The sequence below is a fragment of the Heteronotia binoei genome, chromosome 15 (genome assembly GCF_032191835.1).
Source record: "Heteronotia binoei isolate CCM8104 ecotype False Entrance Well chromosome 15, APGP_CSIRO_Hbin_v1, whole genome shotgun sequence".
Classification (NCBI taxonomy): Eukaryota; Metazoa; Chordata; class Lepidosauria; order Squamata; family Gekkonidae; genus Heteronotia; species Heteronotia binoei.
This window is the reverse complement of record NC_083237.1, coordinates 31909501-31931082: the sequence shown is the minus strand read 5'-3', so window position 1 is coordinate 31931082 and position 21582 is coordinate 31909501. Positions and strand designations below refer to the sequence as shown.

General features: G+C 45.7%; 1 pseudogene; it reads right to left on the bottom strand.

Annotated features, from left to right (window-relative positions):
- LOC132583356 (serine protease 27-like) overlaps window positions 1-15771 on the bottom strand; it is a 28385-nt pseudogene extending 12614 nt beyond the window's left edge.
- Between the last annotated feature and the right edge of the window lie 5811 nt (window positions 15772-21582).

Genomic DNA, 21582 nt, shown 5'->3' with positions numbered 1-21582 from the left:
TCCCATCTCCCAGATTCCTTTCTCATCATCATCTATCCCAACAACTGACTCCCCTCATTTACCTTCTCTCATTATTGCTCTGACAATCCCAAATGCCACTTGAAGTGTTTGTGTACACTCAACTTTTACAGGTTTGTTGGGTTTTTTTAGCTCCACAACCTTTTTAACTTTTTAAATTTTTTTTGAAGATGATTTATAGAAACTTTTCCTCCACCCTGATATAACCCCACTGTATATATTTCTTTTTCATATGGAGGATAATAAAAGATTGGTTGAGATGAAGACATGATATGAAGGAATCACCTTGGGATGAAGACTTGTGTAACAGAGCAGTGAAGCCCCCTGAATACTTCATTGTGGTGAAACAATATTATCTATTCCACAATTAATTTCTAAAGTAACTTGTCCTGAAAGTCTGAAGCAAAAGTCAGCTGTGGACAACAGTGAATGGCCCCCATGGCATCATCAAGAACCACTCTCTATTAATTAATGAAGAACTTCTGCACTTTTAATACTTTCCTTTTTCTTTTGAAACAACGAAGGTGACAAATGAATAGCTAAACAGGTAAATATTTATGTAGTGTTTATGTCAGAACTGGAAGAACTCCAATCGAGGCCCAAGACTTCGTTACAAAAGTATAGGCGTTTATTGAGAACTACAGTACTGGAGGCACAGAATAACACTGATAACGAAGTTAGCATTGGTTACATTTTTATGTGCTTGTGGCAACAACAATAAAATGATCTTTCACATGGCCAGAGACAACTGTCTGTTTCCCAGGGTCTGTTATCAGCAAGGGAGGATGGAGTCTTGCTGAGATGTCCTGGCCGGCTGGCTTCAAAGGGCACCTGCAGATGTTGGCCAGAGGCTATCTGTCACCCTTCAGTGATCACAGTTTGTTTGACATGCATAGCGGTATGGTTAGTGGCCTGGCTGAGAGCACATTGAGTTAGTATCTGGTTACAATATGGAGTCAGTTAAGCTAACAGCATACAGGAAAGTTACAAGTTCTGACATACTGCCCCCCCTAAGCTCTTCGCCGTGGGCTTGTGTGGGTACAGTAGGTGGAATTTCTTAAGCAGCTGCGGGGCTGATACATCACTGGCCTTGACCCACTCGTCACAGCTCGGGGGAAAGTACTTCCACTGAATCAGGTAGTACAATACCCCCTGCCTGACCCTGGAGTCTAGGATCTCCTGCACCTCATGGTGGCTCTGGCCCTTCACTCGAGTAGGAGGTGGCTCTGGAGGGCGAGGGTGCCAGGACGTAGCTCCAGAATCTTTGCGAAGAAGGCTGCAATGAAAAACAGGGTGGATCTTACTCAGTAGCTTGGGCAGCTCCAGTTCCACAGTCACCTCGTTGATCACCCGCTTCATCTTAAAGGGGCCCAGATATTTGTATGCTAGTTTCCGGCAGGCCTGGGGTAGCGGGAGGTTCTTAGTTGACAGGAACACCTTCTCCCCTTCCTTAAATTCCCACTGGAGGGAGTGCTTTCGGTCAAAATGCCATTTGTACTCCTCCTTGGCCTTTTCCAGATTTTCTTGTATCACCTCCCACCCTTGGCGGACTCCCTCCCACCACTGCTGACAAGAGGTTTGCCCAGGGGCCCCAGCTGGAAGGGGGAGGTGAGGGAAAGGCTTGCCTTCATACCCATTGACTATTTGGAAGGGCGAGGTCTTTGTGGAGCTGTGCAAACTATTATTGTACCCGTATTCTGCAAATGCCAAGAGTTCCACCCAGTTGGACTGTTGGTAGTTGACGTAGCACCTGAGGTATTGTTCTAGAAGCCCGTTGACCCTCTCCGTCTGGCCGTCCGTTTGCGGGTGGTAGGCGGAGCTAAGCCCTTGCTCTATCCCCGCGATTTTGCAAAACTCCCGCCAGAAGTTGGCAACGAACTGTGGCCCGCGGTCACTAATTACCTTATCCGGGAAGGAGTGGAGCCGGAACACGTGATTGAAAAACAAATAGGCTAACTTCTTGGCTGTGGGCAACTGCTTGCACGGGATGAAGTGGGCTTGTTTTGAAAAGGTGTTTACTACCACTAGGATTACTGTTTTCCCTTGGGAAGGGGGCAGTTCTACTATGAAGTCCATCGACACCACCGCCCATGGTCGGGACGCAGTTGGTAGTGGGATCAGGTGGCCCGGTGGTTTCCCCCCCCCTCCGTTTGGTCATGATGCATGTCGGGCAGGAGCTTACAAATTCCGACACGTCCCTTTTTAGGTGCGGCCACCAGAATTGTCGGGTGACCAGGTTGAGTGTTTTTACGTAGCCAAAATGCCCGGCTAGGCGGCTGGAGTGGCATTGCATTAGGACCTCACCCCGCAGGCTTTTTGGCACATAGATCTTCCTATTGTAATACCACAGCCCTCCTTCCCCCTTCTCAACGCCCTTGGGCCTTTCCCCTCCCTCCGCCTCTGCTTCGGCCGCGAAGCGTTCCTTTTCTTTTGGCTCCGGGGTCCCTGTCTTTTTTCCCGACTGGGTGGTGACTCCACCCGCCACTTGGGTGGGGGGAATGAGTGAGTCTATCACTTCTTCTCTTTGGCTGTCATGCTGGGGCATGCGTGAGAGTGCGTCGGCCAAGAAATTCTTAGTCCCGGGGATGTGCTTGAGCACAAAGTCGAATTTAGCGAAAAACCCCGCCCACCGTATTTGTTTGGCGGTGAGTTTGTGCCGTCCGGTTAGCGCCTCGAGGTTTTTGTGATCTGCCCAAATTTCAAAAGGGACCCGGGCTCCCTCTAGCCACGATCACCATGTTTTTAGAGCGAATGTGACTGCGAAGGCTTCTTTGTCCCACACTGACCAGTTTCTGTGTTCGTTCGAAACTTGTGGGAGATGTATGCGCAGGGTCTCAGCCCCCCCTCGTCATCCCTTTGCATCAATATTGCCCCCACCGCGACGTCGGAGGCGTCGCATTGCACCACGAACGGCTTTAGCTCATTGGGGTGGGCCAATACTGGTTCGCTTGTGAATAGTCTTTTCAATTCATCGAACGCGCTTTGGCACTCTGGTGACCATGCAAGGCGCGCCCCGGGCTTTTTTGCTTCCACCCCCTTCCCTTTTGTTTTGAGTAGTTCTGTGAGGGGTAGCCTGACCCTGGCGAACCCCTTGATGAACCCGCGGTAAAAATTGGCAAACCCGAGGAAAGATTGTAGCTGCCGTCGGGTTCGGGGCGGCTCCCAATCTAGTACTGCCTGGATTTTTGCTGGGTCCATTGCTAGCCCTTCCCCCGACACTCAGAACCCCAGGTAATCCAGTTCCGTTTTGTGGAACTCACATTTGGTTAATTTGGCATACAGTTTGTTCTGATACAGGGTGGTCAACACTTTTCTAACCAATGGTACATGTGATTCTAGGTCTTTAGAGTAAATAATGATGTCATCCAGGTACACCACCACCCCCTTATACAGGTAGTCCCTTAACACTTCATTGATAAAATTCATGAACACTCCCGGCGCCCCCTGCAACCCAAACGGCATCACTAGGTATTCAAACTGTCCCATCGGCGTGTTGAATGCCGTCTTCCACTCGTCTCCCTCTTTGATCCGGACCCTAAAGTACGCATCGCGGAGGTCGAGCTTGGTGAATATTTTGCCCTCCGCCACCGTACTTAGCAAGTCTTTTATCAGCGGGATCGGGTAAGCGTTTGACATGGAAATCCCGTTTATCCCGCGAAAATCTGTGCAAAGTCTCAAACTTCCATCCTTCTTCTTGCGGAATAGGACGGGGGCTGCATGGGGGGCCGTGGCGGGGCGGATAAACCTCCGCTTCAAGTTTTTGTCTATGAACTTTTTCAGTTCCGCTTTCTCCGCCCAGCCCATCGAGTAAAGCTTGGCTTTCAGTAGTTCCTGCCCTGGTATTAGTTCAATGGCGCAGTCAGTCGGACGGTGGGGGGGCAGTTCGTCCGCCTCCTCCTCGCTAAAAGCCCTCCTCAAGTCTCGGTATTCCTTGGGGATCGATTTCACCTCCTCTATGGTCAGGCATAGCCGTTCGTTTTGAGGTGGTGCTTTGGGACCCCATTCTTTCCGCCAATGGTGGTGTTCGCACCGCCAGTCTGGGAAGCGCACAATCTGTGCTTCCCACTGAATATCTGGCTGGTCAGATTGCCCCCACCGCAATCTGTAACCAATACTAACTTCGTTATCAGTGTTATAATGTCAGAACTGGAAGAACTCCAATCGAGGCCCAAGACTTCGTTACAAAAGTATAGGCGTTTATTGAGAACTACAGTACTGGAGGCACAGAATAACACTGATAATGAAGTTAGCATTGGTTACATTTTTATGTGCTTGTGGCAACAACAATAAAACTATCTTTCACACGGCCAGAGACAACTGTCTGTTTCCCAGGGTCTGTTATCAGCAAGGGAGGATGGAGTCTTGCTGAGATGTCCTGGCCGGCTGGCTTCAAAGGGCACCTGCAGATGTTGGCCAGAGGCTATCTGTCACCCTTCAGTGATCACAGTTTGTTTGAAATGCATAGCGGTCTGGTTAGTGGCCCGGCTGAGAGCACATTGAGTTAGTATCTGGTTACAATATGGAGTCAGTTAAGCTAACAGCATATAGGAAAGTTACAAGTTCTGACAGTTTATGCCATCCCCGCAAAGTAAAGAGGAACAGCCTGCCTGGAACCCAACAAATGGAGCAAAGCTGACAGCCAGGGGTTTTTTTTATAGCAGGAACTCCTTTGCATATTAGGCCACACACCCCTGATATAGCTAATCCTAGAAGTTACAGGGCTCTTTGTACAAGGCCTACTGTAAATTCCAGGAGGATTGGCTGCAACAGGGGTGTGTGCCCTAATATGCAAAGGAGTTCCTGCTACAAAAAAAGCCCTGCAGACAGCTGTGCTAGAATTTTATTCACAAATGTGTACATCTGTCATTTCAGTTGCAAAACCATCAAGACACTGAGCTTGCACAGCACCTGAAGATTTGAGGATGAATGCTACCTATACACTTTGCTTCTTTAAAAGCTTGAGATGTGATTCAGGAGTCAGGCAGAAAAGCAAAGGAATCCTCTGATTTATTCTCTTACCATCTTGCTTGATGTTCCCCCAACCTGCCATCCAGCACCCCATCGTGGGAGGGAACACATGGAGTGTCCTGGAATACAAGCAGGCCGGTTGCGATCAGTGAATTGGACGAGATGTTCCAGTTCCAGAAGGGCAATGTCACTGCCATTCATAAAATTTGAGTAGTTGGAGTGGATAATGATGGTCTTCACAGCGACTGACACTGATTCGGGGTTAGGGTTTACAAGTCTGTGAGCACCCAACACGACAGCATACAGAGAGGGTTTCATGAGACCACTAGATAGAAAAATGGAATGAAAAGGAATAGTAGAGTGCACTCAAAGCTCTTGGACATAACTCAGCTAAGTGACTTAGGCACACTAGGGTTTTTAAAAGTACAGCTTAGAAAATATTGGAGGAGCAAGACCAGAGCAAGACCACTGTATCCACTAGATGCAGTTAGGTGATTTCTTGAGGCACCAGAGCTTTTGGGGGACTAAGCAACCTTGTACACCCACATGTGGCTCTCGGATTTGCCAAAACAAATGATAGCCTCATGAGGCACCTAAGCTCCACTGAGTGGCTGGTGAGGAGCATGTGCCTTCCCTCTGGAGGAGGAGGAGGTGTAGGGGGAGGAGGAGAAGATATAGGGGGAGGGGGAGGAGGAGAAGAAATTGGATTTATAGCCGGCCCTGCACCCAGAGTTTCAGAGCAGTTTACTGACTCCTTCCCTTCCTCTCTCCACAACAGACACGCTGTGAGGCAGGTGGGGATGAGAGAGCTCTCTAAGAACCAGGGTATTTTTGACCACAAATGTGCAAGAATGCAGTTCCGGCTGTCTTGGCATCAGGGGGTGTGACCTAATATGCAAATGAGTTTCTGCTGGCTTTTTCTATCCCCCAAAAGCCTTGTGTGAAATAATGGTGACATCAGGAGGCATGGCCTAATGTGCAAATGAGTTCCTGCTGGGCTTTTCCTGCAAAACAAGCCCTGTCAAGAACTGCTCTTGAGATAACAGTTCTGAGAGAACTGTGACTGACCAAGATCACCAGATGGCTGCATGTGGATGAGTGGGGTATCAAACCTGTTCTCCAGATCAGAGTCCACTGTTTTTAACCATTACACCAAACTGACTTTCAACTGGATGCTGGGCAGGGAGGTGTGGTCTGCTGTGCACTCCACCTGGCTGTAATGTACTCAGTGATGAGACGTGCAGAAGGCAACATACTTTATTAGAAGGTACATCACAGAACAGGGCAATGCGGGCCGGGACCTGCTTTATATACATTCTCCCCGGAACAGCCCTCCAGCAGGCCAGTCCAATCCTGGCCAGTCAAACTTCCCGCCACTGGTCTTGATTGGCGGAGTCTTTCCCACGCTGTGCAGAGTGACCAAGGGACTTCCCCTGGACACCTCTGCTGCGTGGCCACGGGGTGCTACTTCATGCAGCACAATACACTACACTCCTCCCCCCCAGTTCACTGTACATAACCTTGCAAGTATGTGGGAGCCCTGCGTTCCCGGGTAGATCGCCTCGGGGTCACTTGGGGCGTTGAAGCGGTCCCTGGGAAGGGGGTCTCCTCTCGTGGATTTGCGTCTGGCGGCCAGTCGGCCGACCCGGGTTGCGGTTCCGGGTCTGCTGGTCTCGGGGAATCGTACGTCGGCAGGGTCGGCACCTGTGGGGTCGCTTCGGGTGGTTCTGTGGCTGACTCTTCTTCGCTTGCTGCTTCCTTGGCTCCGGCTGGCTCCTCCGGCAAGGTTCGGCTGCGCAGCTGGTCTATGTGCCACCTTAAGATCTGGCCCCCCTCTGTCGAGACCTCGTAAGAACAGGATCCCGTCACCCGGAGCACCTGGGCTGCTACCCACTCAGGGCCGTTTGTGAAGTTTTTTGCATAGACAGGGTCCCCCGGGAAGAACCCCCGCACCGCTTCCCTGATCTCGGGTGTGCTGCAGACGTCGGTGGCCCTGTCTGGATGTAGCCGGTCTAGCCTTGTGGTTAGTTTCCTACCTATGAGTAGTTCCGTGGGGCTTGACCTGGTGAGGGGGTTCGGGGTAATCCTATTGTGAAACAAGAAGGCTGCCAGGCGGTGGTCCCAGTCCCCCTGTACAATCCACCCCAGGGCTTCCTTGGTGGTACGCACCATTCGCTCTGCCTGCCCATTGGTGGCCGGATGGAAGGGGGAGGACTGGACGTGTTTGATCAAGTACCTATCTAGGAACTCTCGGAACTCCCAGGAGGTGAAGGCCGTCCCGTTATCTGTGACCAGGGTATCGGGGATTCCGTGCGTGCAAAATACCCTTCGCAAGGCTCTAACTGCCATCGCTGTTGAGGTGGAAGCTACGGGGATTACCTCTAGCCACTTAGTATATGCGTCCACCAGTATGAAAAATATTTGGCCCTGGTAGGGTCCTGCAAAACATAAGTGCAGATGGGACCACGGCCGCCGGTTGGACTCCCAGTGGTGGACGGGGGTGCACGGCGGATCGGGCCGGGATTCCTGGCAGGGTTGGCACCGTTTCACCCAACCCTCTATCTTTTCATCCATCCCCGGCCACCAAACGTAACTGTGGGCCAGGACTTTCATCCTCACTATCCCCGGGTGCGTTTCGTGAAGGGTGGCTAACACCTGCTTCCGCATGGGGGGGGAACCACCACCCTGCTACCCCATAGTATGCATCCCTTGTGGGTGGATAGCTCATCTCTGCGTGAAGCGAAAGGTTTGAACTCCGTGCCTACCTTGCCCGTGGGCCACCCCCTTCCCACCCAGTCAGAAACTCGAGCGAGTATGCGGTCCCTTCCTGTGGCCCGCGCCACCTCAGCGGCATGGAGGGGCCGCTTGGGTAAAGACTCCACTAGCATCACATGGTGGGCCGGGGCAGGATCGGGGTCCGTCGATGGAAGCGGCAGGCGGCTCAGCGTGTCAGCGTGTCCCATGGCTTTGCCCGGGCGGTGCACCAAGGTGTACGTGTATGAGTTTAGGAATTGGTTCCACCTCAGGACCTGCTGAGACACAATTTGTGGGGTCTGGCGGTCCAGTGCGAGGAGGCCCAGGAGCAGCATTATGGTCCGTGGCAATGGTGAACCACCTGCCGTACAGGTAATCGTTAAATTTGTGTACTCCGGCCACAATCGCCAGAGCCTCCTTATCGATTCGGGTGTAGTTCCGTTCTGCGGAAGTAAGGGTCCTGGAATAATACGCCACCGGAACCTCCCTCCCATCCGGGAGTTGGTGCCCCAGGACTGTCGCCACCCCGTACGGGGAAGCGTCACAGGCCAAAATCAGCGGCAGGGCTTCATCAAAGTGGTGGAGCACTGCGTTGGAGACCAGTAGATCTTTGACCACTTGGAATGCTGCGGCTTGCTGCTTCCCCCAAACCCATGGGGCTTGTTTATCGAGCAGCCGGTGGAGCGGTTCCACGATGGCAGCTTTGTGGGGCAAGAACGAATGGTAGAAGTTCAATAACCCCAAGAAGCTTTGTAGCTCCGCCTTGCATGTGGGGGCTGGGGCTTGGACTATGGCTCTGGTCTTGTCCTCTGTCGGGTGGATCCCCGCTACGTCCACGGCAAACCCCAGGAACTCCACCCTCGGGACCCCTAGCAAGCATTTTTCTTTTTTCACTTTTAGCCCCGCCGTTTGGAAACGGCAGAGTACCTCTCGCAGGCGGCTGCTGAACTCCTCTATGTCTGGGGCGGCGATTAGAACGTCATCGAAAAATGGCTGCACTCCGGGGATCCCTTTAAGGAGAGAGTCCATTATGCTCTGAAAAATCCCCGGAGCTACGCTAACCCCAAATTGTAGCCTCCGCACCCTAAAGGCTCCCCTGTGGGTCACGATGGTCTGTGCCTCAGCTGTCTTGGCGTCGACCGGTAGTTGCTGGTACGCTTGTGCCAAATCCAGCTTCCCCAAAATTTTGGACCCCGCTAATGCTGCCAGTACGTGGCTGACCACCGGGACAGGGTAGGGGTTGTCCTGGAGTGCTTTGTTTATCGTGCACTTGTAGTCAGCGCAGATTCTCACGTCCCCATTTGGCTTCACCGGTGTGACTATGGGGGTTTCCCAGGCCGCGTAAGACACTGGTTCCAAGACTCCCTGGGCTGTGAGGCGGTCCAGTTCCCCCTCTATCTTAGGTTTTAAGGCTAACGGGACTCACCTCGCCTTGAGCCGGATCGGTCTGACCAGGGGATCGAGCGGCAGGGTGATGGGCGGCCCTTTGTAACTCCCCAGGGACCTGTCAAAAACTGCTGGAAACTCTTGGCAGACATCCTCAAAACTGCTCGTCTCCACTTGCTCCACCCCCACTAACTGGATTCCTCATGGTTGGAACCAGGCCAGCCCCAGTAGGGTGGTGAGCTGGCGCTTGACCACCAGAATGTCCAGGGGACCCCTGAAGTTCCTTCTCTCTACCTGTACCCGGGCCCAGCCCACGATGTGCACTGTTTTTTTTTTAAGTCCCTCAGAACAAAGTCAGCCGGCCTCAGGTGAGGCGGCGCCTCGGGTGAGGCGGCAGCGGGGACAGTTTCCTAAGGGTTTCCTCCGAAATTATGGAGATGGAGGAACCCGAGTCCACCTCCATGAGGCAGGGGGCGCCCTCGATGAGGACCGTCATTTTGACCTTGTCAGGGGCAGAGAGGGGCAAGTTCAATACCTGCAGGCTGGTAGATGCTGTTGTGTGGGCCTCGGTAGACTCGTGATGCGCTGTTGGTCGCCGGCAGCTGTTCTTGGCCTGGCAAGCCCGAGCGATGTGGCCCATCTTTCCACAGCTCCAGCAGTCCATGTTGCGGTATGAACAGTCCCTCCTCTCGTCGGGGTTGCCGCAGCTGGCGCATTTGATGGTGGGAGTTCTCTCCATCGCCTGCTGTCTCATGGGGGCTCTTGGGTCCACTCCTTGTGGCCGCCGGAGCTGGAAAGCCTCTTCGTCCTCCCGATCGCCCAGTGCCATCTCTTCATGGTGGACTGCCTCTCCATGTGGGTAGCTGTACGCTTTGGTGGCCCTCTCGAAGGCCGTCGCCTCGTTGAAGGCTTGTTGGAGGGTGAGCTCTTCCTTGGCGAAGAGCTTCTGCTGCAGCCTTTCGTCCCAGAGGCCCCAGACGAATCGGTCCCTCAGAGCCTCCTCTTGCTTGTTGAAACTGCAGTTCCCTGTGATCTGGCGGAGAGCGGCCAGGTAGACTGCAGCCATTTCTCTGGCCTTCTGATCCCTCTTGTGAAAGAGGAATCTGCGAGCGACAAGGGACGGTTGGGGCGAGAAGTGCCCTGTGAGGAGTCTGACGACTTCCCCGTATGTCCTCTCGGTGAGCTTCGCTGGGGCAGAGAGGCCTCGTGCGATTTCGAAGGTTGCCTCTCCACAGACGCTCAACAGGACGTCCCTCATTTGGTTGTCGTCCGTGATCATGTTGACCCTCAGGTAGCACTCGACCTGTTCAGTGTAGGTCTCCCACCGTTCGGGGTGGTCGGGGTTGAATTCAGCAAGATGGCCCGTTGTTACGCTAGAGTTCGCCATTGTGGCGGCGGGCGTCTCAGTTTCTTGTGGTCCTGCGCCTTCCTTGTCTCCAGCCAGGTCAGCTGCTTTCTACTGGGGAAGCCTTCCTAGCCAGATCCCATTCTCGTCGCCAGTGTAATGTACTCAGTGATGAGACGTGCAGAAGGCAACATACTTTATTAGAAGGTACATCACAGAACAGGGCAACGCGGGCCGGGACCCGCTTTATATATATTCTCCCCGGAACAGCCCTCCAGCAGGCCAGTCCAATCCTGGCCAGTCAAACTTCCCGCCACTGGTCTTGATTGGCGGAGTCTTTCCCGCGCTGCGCAGAGCGACCAAGGGACTTCCCCTGGACGCCTCTGCTGCGTGGCCATGCAGTGCTACTTCATGCAGCACAATACACTACACTGGCTATCTTTCCTTCTTTGCAAAGCTACCATGCAGAGGACAGGGATGCAGGCAGAGGCAGCCACTTTGGGGGATGAGCAGCAGCCGCTTTCTATGCTCCACCTCAGGCCCATGCCTCACCTTGCTGCTAATGCCCCTTGCCTTGTCCTGGTGGAGGGGGGAGAAGGGCAGGCCATGACTTCTTCAAAGCACACCTTCCTTTCCACTGTGGGGAGGGGGAAGGAATGGAAGGCAGACAACAGCTGTCTGCCATGCCTAACTGTGGTGAGGGAAAGGAGAGCAAAATCCAGGAAGAGAGTGAGCAGTGGGAGGGGAGGGGAGTAGTCAAGGCAGTGATCACCACCTAGGGTGCCAGAAATCCTTGAGCTGAGACTTGAAGCCAGCACTCTATGGTCTAATGATCTGGTGCGGCAATAGGTCTGTCACTGAGAGCTCCTGTGAGGGGAATAATTCCTCTGCATTAGCAGGATGGCAAAAGGGAAAGATGAATTGGGGAAAATGATTTTTCTGGAAAGGAGACAGGTGGAAATTGAGGGGAGGCTGAGAACCAGAAGCTACAGGAAGGAGTGCAGCACCTCCTGGCTGGTAGGCATGGCAGATGACTGCTGTGTTTTTAGTGACAGAACAGGGGAAGCTCACAGCCAAGCTCAAGGTCTTCTATGAGGGAGAATAAAATCTCATAAGTGGTTACCAAAAAGTAGGAGCCAGGACTCTTGTTCCTCAGGAAGGAAAGTGACTGTCAACTCACCTTTCAAAGCAATGTGCAGCTGTGAGGACCCAGCTCTAGGAAATGAGGGTCCCCCCACAAATATGAAAATGTAGGATCTGCAGGCTGGCCAACAATGGCCAGCTACCTGTCTCTGCCTCCGAACCTCCCACAATTCGAGTGGAGAGGACCCTTTGACCACAAGCTGGAAAAGAGAGCCAGATGAGCAGATGAATAAGCTGCAAATGGGATCCACACAGAATGAACAGGAAAATCAGGACACAATTTAGAAGGGTGGGGAGGTCTCTGCAGTGGAGCTGGACAAGCAGGCAACATGGTCAGGGGCATCAAATTGCAGCTTACTTACGGCAACCCTGTAGGTTTCTTCCAAGGCAAGAGGCTTCAGAGATGGTTTGCCAAAGCCTGCCTCTGTGTGGCAACCCTGAACTTCCTTGGTGGTCTCCTGTTCAAGTAAGATACTTAGGTTTTGCAATCTGATGAGAAAGGGCTATCCAGGTAAGGAAAAGTGCTATACTAAAAGCCATTGTAGAAGATGTTATTTACCTTGTACCATCTGGGCCTCTGAAACACCTGAAAAAAATAAGGACAGAAAGGTCAGGACAAATAAGTATCTCTTCTTGACAAAGATAGCACTGGGTGACCCGATGCAAATGAGGAAATAAGTTTTAGAAGTTGTGTGACTAGAAAATACTGGCAAATGCAAGTTCTTTTGACTCAACACCATTTAGGAGAGGAGAGAAAGCTGCTCCTGCTGAATGGGAGAATAGTGGGTATTCCTCATTTTGCTTCTTTTAAAATATTCATTTTTATCAGCTGTTTCAGTTCTGCTTTGCTGTTGGTCTTGTAGATTAGTTTGCAATGTATATGTACAATGTAGCAGAATGTACATAGTATTCATGCATACAGCATATATCACATATGTACAGGTCTCAGGTTCAGCAGGAGCTCACAGGATCACAGCTCCTGAACTGTTGTGTATGTGAACTGAAACGCGTCTATTATGTGAGTTCCTGCCTGGTCATTGGAGCTCGTAGGACTGAGCGAGGGGTCTCAGAAACAATGGGCAGTAGGATCCAAATCCTGCTGCCCTGCTCCAATCACAGGCCTCCTGCTGGTTTGAATGATCCAATGGCGTACTAGCGCGGGAACCTGGAGTGTATATAGTTGGCTCTGTTGGCCCAGTAAGGCAGCCTGGAGGTGCAGCCCTGTACTATGCTGCCCAAATAAAAGAGCTATGATCACTATAACCTCGCCTCTTCATTGCATCAAACCCACTATATTGTGTGAACCTCTTCCTCCCTACTTACCTTGTCCATTGAATAGTAGGTACAGCTGAATAACAATCCCTGGATTAGGAGAACAGGCAGCCAGCCAGCTGCCAGGAGCTTTGCCATGCCCCCAGCAGCCCTTATTAATCTTTGGAGAAGCCTGTGCCATCCTTTCTCCACTTCTTATGTGATTTTGGGTGGTGGGTGGCTTGCTGGCCTTTTGACTGGGAGGGGGCTGCCCAGGAGACCCCCAGACAAGTGAAGTCTGCTTGGGCTGGCTGGATTTCTAGACAGTCCAAGCAGGCCTCGCTTGCCTGGGGCTCTCCTTTCTTGCATTGGGTTGCTTTTGGCTGGGGGGGCAACATATGCTAATGAGTTATGCTAATGAGCTCCACCACCTATTTTTCTACAAAATGACCCCTGCATATGTATAATATATGCATAATGTATAACGGCAATTTATTTATACACCAATAATGCTGCCGATCTTGTGAAAAACTAGTGAGAAATCAAAACATGGTGTACAAATTAAGGTTCAAGGTTCACTTGGCACAAAGGAGAAGCAAAATTGAAACAAGGACTTGGAGGGTGGAAATAGCAGCCTGAGGCTGACAACCAGCTGCTGGAGACTCACAATGGGTCACAACCTGGAAGTGATGTCATTGTGTAGGTTTAATCATAGAGTCTGGACTGGGGTGAATGGTAGAGTGTCACCCAGTGCAAGAATATCATTTCTGGATCACTCCAGTCATGACATCACACAACCCCAATTATCCCTCTCCTTCAATATCTCTACCCCCTGCCACTCAGCTGAACTGTAGAGGTCAGAGAGGAAACCTAGCCTCCATACACAAAACTATATTTGTTCGTTATCACAGGGAATTTGGACTCATTGGTCAAAAATTAGTTTGCATTGTGTATGTAGGATTTTACTGTGCAGATTGCCACAAATAAATCTAGAGCCTTAAGGTAAAATTGTACCATTTCTGTCTCACCTAATTCCCCTCCTTACAACAGTCTTCAGCTCATGTGGCTCCCTTGATCTCTGGCATTGCTTTTTCTGTGGATACAAATAGGATTGCAAACTCTAGGTGAGAAAATTCCTGGAGGTTTGGTGGCAGAGTCTGGGAAGGACAGACTTCAGGGAGGAGAGGGACTTCAGCAGGAAATATTTCCATACTGTCCATTCTCCAAAGAAGCCATTTTTCCCCCAGGGAACTGATGTCTGGATGTACAGATTCAAGAGAGCTCCAGACCCCACCTTGAAGTTTGCAACTCTTGACACAAAGGGAATCTTCCTTTTCCACAATGAACTGTTCAGGGTGCTTCACTGCTGTGTTATGTATTTCTTCATCCCAAGGTGATTCCTTCATATAATGTCTTTCCAAACCATTTTTATTACCATCAACAATCACTGATTTGGGTTGGCAATAAATAAAGAAGAAATTAGATTTATATCCCGCCCTCCACTCAGAGCGGCTTACAATCTGCTTTATCTTTCTCCCCCACAACAGACACCCTGTGATGTGGGTGGAGCTGAGAGGACTCTCACAGCAGTTGCCCTTTCAAGGACAACCTCTGCCAGAGCTATGGCTGACCCAAGGCCATTCCAGCAGGTGATAGCGGACATCCTTGTCTTGTTCCTTTGCTTACTTTCAGTTCTTTGGTAAGATCTGCATTTATGCACAATTTTGCTTGTTGATCCATATATATTGCTCTCGTCATTTTTATAAATTGCTCCCCTAAGTTTATTTTTTCCATTACCGCAAACATAAAGTCCCAATTCAGATTGTCAAAGACTTTTTCTGCGTCTACAAAAAATAAGGCCGCTTCCTTTTCTGGATGCTTCTCATAGTATTCCACGTTAATAACAGCTCTTACATTGTCTCTTATTTGTCTTTTAGGAAGAAATCCGGCTTGGTCTTTATTTATAAAGTTAATCAGATATTGCTTCAATCGTTCTGCCAAAATTCTTGTATAAATCTTTTTTTTTTTTTAGAAAAGGTTTTTATTTAAGACATAACATAAGACATCAACAAGAAACAAAAAAAGGAAAAAAAGAAAAAAGTAAACATAAAACCAACATACAATACATACAATACATGTAACTAGACCACGAACAAATACATACAACATACATTCATAATCAAACATCTACCACAAATACCCAGTCATACACACTGGGAGGCGGAGAGGATTTAGCAAGAAAAAACAACAAAGTTGTAATTACTCAATAATTGCTTCATATCTTGGTATATTTACTCCATAACAAAACCTTTACTTTTGACCCATTTGTAGATAGGGTCCCATTCCTCTTGGCATTTTTGCACATTACCATTTCTTAGTCTTGTGGACATTAAGTCAGCCTCAGCGGTTTCCAACAGCTTATTAATAAATTCATCTCTATTAGGAATTTTGTCGTTCTTCCAATATTTAGCGTATAGTGTTCTGGCAATTGTAACAATATACACTAACAGTTTCAACTTGGTCATGGGCAAGTTTTGCCTACAAATATTTAAAAGGTATAGTTCCGGCACATGCTTAATTTGTATTTTCAGGATTTTTTGAATCCAAATGTTAATTTGTATCCAATATTTTCTAGCAGCCTTGCATTGCCACCATATATGAAACAAAGACCCTTTAACTTCTCGACACTTCCAACATTTATTGGAGTATGTGGGGTAAATTTTTGCCAGCCTATCCGGTGTAAGGTACCATCTATATACCATTTTGTATAAGTTTTCTTTAAGGTCTGCTGGTTTTATCAACTTTAAATTCTGTTTCCATAATTTCTCCCATTCTTCCAAGTCTATATTGTAGCCGAAATCCTTAAGCCAACGGATCCATGCTTCTTTCACCACCTCATCCTGCATCTTAACTTGAAGCAGCCAATCATACACTTTGGAGATTATCTTCTGTTTAGATTCTAAGATAAGGTCTAATTCAAGTTGTGTGTTCACAAAACCTTTTTCTTTGTCTATTCAAAATCTTGATTTCAATTGACATTGAAGCCAATCAGTTCATTCTTGTCATTTAACAGGTATGCGTAATCTTGTGGATTGTCCCAATTATACAAATTAGGATGAGTCAAAGCTTCTATCGGAGATATCCACTTTGGAGTATAAGTGTACTGTAATTTAATTTCGCTCCAAATCTTATACAGAGATCTTCTTATTTCATGTCTGAAGAAACGTCCAGTTTTTATAGGGACATGGTACCACATGTAACTATGCCAGCCTTCTCCCAGGCCTGCACCTTCAATGGTCAATAGTCTCTTATTGTCCAGCTTACACCAGGCTCTCAACCATGCAATACCACATGCTTTATAATACAGGTTCCAATCTGGGAGGGCTAAACCGCCTCTTGATTTACTATCTTGTAAAACTTTCAGTTTTATTCTGGCCCTCTTGCCCTGCCAAATAAACATCTTAGTCATGGCATTGAGTTGTTGAAAAAATATTTTGGGTAAAATAATTGGGATTGTTTGAAACAAAAACAAGACTCTCGGAAGAATATTCATTTTAATTGTAGCAATTCTGCCTAATAGCGAAATTTGAAGGTCCTTCCAGTTAGTTAAATCATTGCGTATTTCTCTCAGGATTTTTTCATAGTTGTCCCTATATAAAGTCTTTAAATCATTTGTAAAATGAATTCCCAAATACTTTATCTTTCTTTCATGTTTAAATCCTGAAAGTTGCTCTAATAAGTCAATTCGATCTTTCTCCATGTTCTTCACTAAGATTTTAGTCTTGGAAACGTTCAATTTAAATCCGGATACTTCCCCAAATTCTCTTAATCTTTGCTTCAAGGAGACTATCGAAGACATAGGTTGTCCCAAAATAAATACCAAATCATCCGCAAACGCCAACGTCTTTAATTCTATGTTATTTATTCTAGTGCCTTGAATTTGAGTGTCCTCTCTGATCTTGTATAAATCTTATAGTCATTATTCAACAATGAAATTGGTCTGTAATTCTTTACATTTGTGGTATCTTTGTCTTCTTTAGGAATCAAAGAAATTACAGCTTCCCTCCAAGTATTCGGAATTTTCCCTTCTTCTCTTATCGTATTTAACAATTTCATCAGTTTGGATGTTATCTCATCCTTAAGAGTTTTGTAAAATTTAGATGTAAATCCATCTAGCCCAGGGGCTTTACCTTCTTTCATTGCTTTTACTGCTGCTTCTATTTCGATTTTCTCTATTGGGTCATTTAAAATCTTTTTCATATACTCAGTCAAAGGTGCCACTTGGATATTCCGTAGATACTCTTCCATTTTTTCTTTCCTAATGTTCACACCTTTAAATAAATTTGCATAATATTTAAAACATTCTCTTTTGATTCCTTCCTGATCAACTATTGCATTTCCATTTACCATAATTTTATTAATGGTTTTATTTTCTTCAATTGCCAGGACAAATATTTTCCAGGTTTATTCGCACTTTCAAACGATTTCTGTTTCAGACTTTTTAAATTCCATTCCAATTCTTTGTTCAGCAAATGTTTAACTTGGGATTGTAATATCGTAATTTCTTTTATTAATTTCTTTTTTCCTGGCCTTTTTTTCAAATCCCTTTCTTTTTTATTTATTTCATTTTGTAATGCTAACAGCCTTTCTTCTTTGGCTCTCTTATCTTTATTGTTCAGTGTGATTAATAGTCCTCTCATTACTGCTTTGTAAGTGTCCCATACTGTTTGAAATTCCATATCATCAGTTTCATTTATTTGGAAAAAAGCTGTAGTCTCCTTTTCTAAAAATGTCACAATGTCTTTATCTTGTAGCATGTCCTCATTAATTCTCCATCTTCTTGTTTTCCTTTGTAATTTTGTAGACCAACATATTGGATTATGGTCCGCCCAAACCTTTGGTAGAATCTCAATTTTTTTTGTTATGAGGCCCAAACTCTTGGAACCCCATAAGATGTCTATTCTAGAAAAAGAGTTATGTCTCGCTGAGAAGAAGGTATAGTCTCTTACTTCAGGGTTAAATTTTCTCCAGATATCTTCCAAATTTTCTTGTTTGATCAACTCAAAGAAAGAATTTGGTAATTTTCCTTCTTTGTCATTCTTCTTTTGGCTTGATCTGTCAATATTATTTTGTGTTGTCCCATTAAAATCACCCATCATCAATATCTGATCATATGTCTTTTCATCCAATTGCAGATTAATGTCTTTAAAAAATTTATCTTTCGGTCCATTGGGCGCATATAACCCTAATAATAACTTTTTTTTTTGCCTCAATTGTCATTTCTACTGCAATATATCTTCCTTCTTTATCTTTAAATATTAGTTTGGGCTCAAGTTGTTCTTTGATATAAAAGACTACCCCTCTTTTCTTTTGTTCTGCTAATGAAAAAAATTCCAGCCCCAAATTTCTATTCCACAAAAATTTACTGTCTTTGTGTTGTATATGAACTTCCTGTAAACAAATTATGTTGCATTTTTGTTTTTTAATCCAATGAAATGTTGTTCTTCTTTTCTGTGGTGAATTTAGTCCGTTTATATTCCAAGATAGTAGTTTGTACTCCATTATGATGTTGATTCTTTGTTCTCTTCAAAAAAGCTATGCATCTCTTGTTCGCTCCTTATTGTGATCCTTTTTTCGTGTTGTTCAAATCCAAGACCTTCAGGTATTATCCATCTATATCTTGTGCCCTCTGCACGCAGCTGGTCAGTTAACTTCTTATATTTCTTCCTGTCATTGATCACTTGTCTTGGTAACTCTTTCATTATTTTAATTTTACTCCCTTCTATGGTCCAAGTTCTTTGGAAACCTTTGCTCAAAATTTTTCCTGCCAAATCTTTTGATCTTAGTCTTATAACAATGTCTCTTGGCAGGTCTTTATCCCTTGCATATGCTGAGTTGACTCTATAGGCACCATCCAGCATACTCCTAAATTTGTCAGGGTCTTCCTCTAAATATTCAGTGATAATGTTCACCATATATCCCATTAAATCTGCCTCCTCCTTTTCAGGTATTCCTCTCAGACGAACTTGTGTTTCCATCAACTTGCAATCATGTATTGTAACCTTCTCTTGAAGTTTTAACAAGATAGAGGCATGTGCGTCCACTTTTCCTTCTACCTCTTTAACTCTATTTTTAACCTCAATATCTTTAAAACCCTGAATATCTTTTCTAAGATCTCCAACTTCCTTTTAAAATTCTTTTTTCATTGCCATTTGTATTTTGTTCATGGCTTTTAACATTTTCACTTCCAGAGAGTCAAATTGGGATTGCATCTTGTCAAATGAGTGAGCCCTTGCACGGGTTACTCTCCCTTCTGACATACAAAAAGTCACCAAACGTTAAAAAGTTTTCCAGTAGTAATATTCTTCCTGAAACTTTTTTGAGATTAGTGGATGAACTTGCCCTAGTGGATGTTTGGCGTACTCTTAACCCTAAAAGAAGAGATTATACATATTTTTCAAACAGACATGCTTCCTGGTCTAGGATCGATTCGATCTGGATATCATTAGGTTTAATGAAAGTGGTACAAGAAGCGGAAATTCTCCCCTCTACAATTGCTGACCACTCACCTATTATGTTATCATTAAGTACTCCTAAAAGGAAATCGGGATGGAGAATGAATTTAAGTTTGATGAGGGACAAGAAATTTATCCGGTATATAGAGGAAGAAATGAAGTCTTTTTTTCTGATAAACACACAGAAGGATGTATCTTACTCAACCATCTGGGAAACCAGTAAAGCTTTTTTAGGGGGCTGGTTATTAGCTACAGTGCAAAAAAGTGGTGTGAAGACAGTAGTAATTTGTTGAAATGGACAGATTTAATTAAAACTAAAGAAACGCTGTTAAAAATAAACCCCACATTAAAGGAGCTTAGGTCTGAGATCAGGAATCTTCAACATAAAGTTCATTTAATCTTTTTAGATCAGGTGGAGAGAAAGATAGCTTACTCTAAAGCATACTTTTTTGAGAATGCAAACAAACCCGGTAAGTGGCTTGCATACAAAGTAAGGAAAGACAGAGAGAAGAAAATGATTAAAACCTTAAAGGATAAAAATGGGCAGAATACCTCAGCTCTGGAGGACATGAAAGTAATAGTGCAAGAGTTTTACAAGAATTTATATAAAAAAGAGGAAAGACCTAAGGCTGAACAAGAAGAATATCTCTTGAATAGGGTGCGGACAAAACTAACAAATGAACAGAGAGAAATATTAACCGGTTCAATAACGATGGTTGAAATTGTAGAAGCATGGAATAAAATTAAAAGTAATAAGGCAGTTGGACCTGATGGTATTCCTCCGGAATACTATATAACTTTTAAAGAGAATTTATTAGACCCATTTAAATATTTACTAGAGGAGGTCTGGTGTTTGGCTAAAATTCCAGAGTCATGGCGGCACAGTAATGTGGTTCTTATCCCAAAATCCGGTAAGGATACTGATAATATAGGGAATTACTGCCCTATATCCCTGTTAAATATAGACTACAAAATATTCACGACGATCTTGGCAAATAGACTCAAATTGGTTTTGAGGGATGTTATTCATCCTGATCAAACTGGGTTTTTACCAAGAAGATATATGCGAACAAATACTAGGATGTTATTTAACTTTTTGGAATATTTTGAGTTTAATAGAGACAAACAATTAGCACTTTTATTTCTTGATGCGGAAAAAGCGTTTGATAATTTAGATTGGAATTTTATGTTGGAACTTTCAGAAAAGACAAACTTTGGGGATAAATTTGTAAACAACATATGAGCAATTTATGATAAACAATACGCTAAGATAATTATCAATGGAGATTTGACAGAGGAAATCCACCTCACCAAGGGTACAAGGCAAGGTTGTCCTCTATCCCCCCTATTGTTTATTTTTTCTTTGGAACTACTAACCGAAATAATCAGGTCTGATAACAGAGTTGAGGGTCTAAAAGTCAAAGGTGAAAATTATAAAATATTAGCCTACGCAGACAATATGGTTCTAGTTCTTCAAAATCCTCTGGAGTCAATAGAGGTGGTTTTAAACCATCTTGAAGAATATGGGAAAGTTGCTGCCTTGAAGATAAATATAAATAAGTCAAAACTGTTAACTACAAATATGTCGGCACAGGCAATTGCGGATCTTGAAAGAATATCAGGATTCAAAAGGGATAAAAAAATAAGATACTTAGGTTTAGTGGTCTCTGATAAGTGTAGTCTGTATAGCTACGAAGATAATCATGTCCCTTTATTAAAGGAAATTGATTATTTAAAAAATGGGCCAATTTGAGACTTTCATTTATGGGAAGAGTGTCATTACTTAAAATGAACATTCTTCCCAAAGTCCTATTTCTGTTTCAAATGGCAAATTTTGCAGTAAAGGACTCTTTCCTTATGAAACTAAATCAGTTGTCTAAAAATTTTGTTTGGCAGGGAAAGAAACCCAGAGTTGGTTGGAAAATTTTAACAGACAAAAAAGAGAATGGAGGCCTTGGTCTACCTGATTATGAGATTTACCATACTGCCTGCTCAACTTTATGGCTGAAAGATTGGGTAACTCTGGAAGATACCCGTGTATTAACAATAGAAGGTGCTGATTTACAAGCCGGCTGGCATGCAAATATGTGGTACATCCAGAAACCTCAAAACTACTTCAAAAACCATTTAATACGTAAATCTTTACTGCAAACCTGGACAAAAATAAAAAGGAAAATATACGATAAAACGCCCAGGTGGTTA